At 41.3% G+C, this 4,226-nt stretch overlaps 1 long non-coding RNA gene across 1 annotated transcript; it reads right to left on the reverse strand.

The window, feature by feature from the left end:
• Positions 1 to 418: 418 nt before the first annotated feature.
• LOC119825513 lies at positions 419 to 2,298 on the reverse strand. Its single transcript, XR_005287228.1, has 2 exons — positions 2,075 to 2,298; positions 419 to 1,966 (listed from the first exon to the last, which is right to left on the reverse strand). It is a non-coding gene; the product is annotated as an uncharacterized LOC119825513 (long non-coding RNA).
• Positions 2,299 to 4,226: the final 1,928 nt, after the last annotated feature.

Consider the following 4,226-nt stretch of genomic DNA (forward strand, 5'->3'; position numbering starts at 1 on the left):
GTATGATATACACTGTCCTTTTTCTCCTGCTTTCATGTTGGAGATTTATTGAAGTTTCTGGACAGTCTTTATAGTCTGAAGAATTTTAGTCATTATGGCTGCGAGTGTATTTTCTGCTTTCCTTCTTCCTTCCAAGGTCTCGAATGACACATCCCATAAACCTACCCCAGCCACTGATGCTTTGTCAGCTGTTTATGTTCTCTGTTCTTTGTGGAAAGTCCTCGACAAAAATACTTCTTACCAGGGTAGGGGCGTGGGAATTTTAGAAATATAGTAAAGAATATGAAGGCACATTAAAAAAAATAACAGGACAGAAACCATAGAAAGTATTGGGAGGGCATCCCTGTGGCTGAAATCCTGAAATCACCCGTGTTTATTTTTCTACAGCTTTTATACCCAGTGTACCGGAGTGGGGGGAGAAGGTAACAAAGATTTTATTAACATGATTCAAAGGATAAGTCACACAGTCAATTACTTTTTCAGTCTGAGATACCAAATCATTAGCATATTCTGTTATCTAGGTAGCAAAACTGCTCTAGGTCAGACGTCCTGAAGACTGCCCCTCTCTAGGTGATCTTCATAGTTACAAAAGAAGGCACAGATGTACATTTGCATAGACTGACCACCTGTCAGGATGGCATGGAGTGATCTTAATACTTTCTTAAGAACCAAGCAATTACATCCCGCGTTGGTACGTGCAACTATGCTTGTCAATCTCCAAACTCTCTGACTGTCCGACAGCATGGAAATGGGCCCGCGTTTTTTGGCCTCCACAATTCCTCCCTTTTTATTAATTTTAATAAAGCCTGTGCTCCTGCAACAGGACAGATGATTGCGTCTGCCTTAGGTGAACACTTTCCCATTTCCCAGACTCACCCATCTTCGGCATCTGTATTTTAATCATGCAAGCCCATGTCTAAGGGGCCTGGGAGGAAAAAGGATCAAGCCCGTCAATGACTGCAACCTCTGTAAACAAAGGATTAAGGGAGAAAAATACTTTTGGGCTCTGTGTCTCCGAGCCAATTTTTTTGTCAAAAGAGTTCATCTGCAATTAAATAATGTTTTTTGAATAAACATGCTCCTAATGGTTACAGTCTCCTAATTAAAGGAGAGGAGGATCACCAGGGTTGGGAATGCCTTTTTTAGTTGGTCTAGGGTGTTTTTTAAACATTTTTTTTTTGCTGTATCAAAATCCAAAATTATTTTTTTTTTACCAAATATGTCAAATCCAAGGACTCACAGGAAATGTCAACTTTTCTTACCATAACTAAAGCAGTTACAAACATTAACCGGCCAATACCCATAATTCTAGAGTGAAAATTAACAATAAACACACAATTGTCACATCACAATTCTCTCAAATCCATTCTAATCAAAAGACAAGAAAAGGTTTCTCTGATGGGTGGGAGTTTAACCATATTGCTGCTTTGAAGTAATTGTCCAGTTTCTGAGCAGCAGTAAAACTCTTGGGCTGCCCTTCTCATATTTGGAGAGGGGCTTCACACTTCTTGTAACAAGTCCATTTTCCCCTGAGGGGAAAGTTTAGGTCTCAGTTCTCAGGCCCATATTTTAACAGCAGATTGAATACCACATTGTCAAAATGAGTTCTGTGTCCCAAAGAGTAGAACAGCCAAATGTGCAGTCTGCATTTCTGGTCCAGTTCCAAGGTAAACAGGACTCACTAGGTCTGGAAGTTTGGGTAGCAAGTCCATCAAGAGGCCGGGAATCCCCAGTTGTCACCACGCTCTTCTTTCCCTTGTCGGACTGCTGCAAGTTGTTGTCAGTCAGGAACGTTGGTTCAGGCACCCCTTTCCTCAGCCGGCAGCATGGTGGTGCGAGGAGACCAGGGTCAGGGGTTCAGGAACCTTGTTCCACTTCTCCTATGACGTCATCAGCGGCTGTGATGTCATCAGAGCTGGCATCCTCTGCTGTACATGCCGTCATCTCATCCAGCTTTATTTTCTTCCTGTGAAAGGAGCACAAGCATATCCTCAGCCCCAAATTAAAACAGGGTCGAGTCCTTTCCGTAGTCCAGTGCAAGGGATTTTTTTCACCTTGCCTTAGCAATGGTCACCTTGGTGTCATCGTGCCGTGCCAAAATCTGTCTGCAGCAAACAAGGCATTATGTGGCAATTCTTAATTCTCCTGTTTTTATCCTTTTACATTGTTTTCAAGGAGCCATGGGCATGCTCTACAATTCCTTTTCACCATTAACAACATATGCAGCTCTTCCGTTGGAAGAGCCATCTGTAAAAGTTAGCATAGCGTCCTTTTTGCTACAACGTTAGGAAAAATGAATGTAGCTGTGCAAATTGCAGCAACGATCAGCTGGGAGAAGGTTATTAATCTGGCCTTCAAACTGAGCAAACACAATTGCCCAAGAATCGCTATTTTGAAATAACCAATTAGTCTGTTGCTTAGTATAAGGAACATTGACCATAGCTGATTCTTTGCCAAAATATCTCCTAGATTCCATTCTGCTCTTCTGTGCTAAGCAAGCTACTGCTTCAAAATAAGGGTTTAATACCTTGACTGGTGAAACGGGAAGGTACAGCCATAGAAGCAGGCTGTTTTGCCACAAACCTGCTGTAGGAGTAAGTTTTATAGGTAATATACATACTGGCCAAGGCTGATAATAATATAACATACTTGCTGTTTCTGTATAGCATCATCTACCTGGGTGAGTACCTGTCGTCTGGCAGCTTCTGTAAGCTGTCTACTGGAATTTGGATCACTGCTCCTTTTAAGAATTTTACTTAGTGACTCAAAGTCTCCCACAGGACATTTTAAATAAGATCTCAGCACTGGACATTTTATTAAAAGTTTGTAAGCTATCTTTCTAATCCAAGTTGCAAGTCTGCCTAGCTGACAGGAAAATGGAAAAAAGAAAGCATATTCAAAAAATGATGCTGGCATAACTGGATATCAACAAATAGATCCATATCTATCTTATGTGCAAAACTCAAGTCCAAATGGATCAAAGACCTCAACAAAAAACCAACAACACTGAACCTCATAGTAGAGAAAGTGGGAAGTACACTAGCGTGCATTGGCACAGGGGGGCACTTCCTAAATATAGCCCCAGGAGCACAGACACTCAGAGAAACAATTAATAAATGGGACCTCATGAGACTGAGAAGCTTCTATAAAGCAAAGAACATGGTCAACAAGACAAAATGGCAGCCTATAGAATGGGAAAAGACCTTCATCAACCTGACATCAGACAGAGGTCTGATTTCCAAAATATACAAAGAACTCAAAAAATTGGTCATCAAAAGAACAAAAAATTCAATAAAAGAATGGGGTACAGTTAGAAGCGTGGAAATGGGCCTGCATTTTTCAGCCCCCACAGGATAGGTTTTTTTTTTTTTTTGTTTTTGTTTTTGTTTTTTTTTTCTGCGGTGGCTTCATGTTCACTCATCTTTTCTCTTGCAGTTTCTAGTCTTCTCTTCACCTAGCTGGTGTATTTCCATTCCAGATGCTTCAGTATGCCCAGTCCACCAAGGATCCATTTGGGTATGTCTTAAATGTCTTCACCATTTCTTGGTAACATTTGAACATATAACCACTGTTTGGTAAATCTAACATTTGTTCCAGTCATAAGCTGGTTTCCATGTATTTTTCCATGCATATATACATCATATTTGGGTTTCAGTGAACTTTCTTGCATGTTTGTGACATGAGAAAGTTAAGTGGCTTGGAAAGAGTTTCATCTTAGCTTACTTTTGGGTATTTCTAAGTGATCCATGCTCACTCTAGGCTTTCACTTCTCTTGTTGCTAAGGTAAAGCCTTCTGTGTATTCTACTCAATACGCCTTGAACTTGAGGTTTTACATTCTAACAAAGAGGGACAGATATATCTCCACGCCCATGTGAGCACTGTTCTCCCATTTTCTCTGCTGGCTCTTTCTTCAACCTCAGAGGGTTTCTGTTTGCGTGGGTCCTCATCAGTGCCTAGCTGGTTGCATGAGGGAGCACTGGGAATGTCTGGACTTAGCTTTCTATGTGTTTGGGTTCAGGCTTCATCCCAGCCATTAGCATCCATATATCCAAAGACAACTTGGGTGGAAGTTCCATCCCAAGCTCCCTTCTCGGAGAGAGTTTCCTCAGTCCAGACTTCACTTCCACGGAAGCCCACCAAACAATGATCCCTTCCCAGAGATGTTCACAATCACTCCCATAGGGTATTTAAATTGTACCCCAGAGAACAAACATATAGTATTCCA

The sequence above is a fragment of the Arvicola amphibius genome, chromosome 1 (genome assembly GCF_903992535.2).
Source record: "Arvicola amphibius chromosome 1, mArvAmp1.2, whole genome shotgun sequence".
Classification (NCBI taxonomy): domain Eukaryota; kingdom Metazoa; phylum Chordata; class Mammalia; order Rodentia; family Cricetidae; genus Arvicola; species Arvicola amphibius.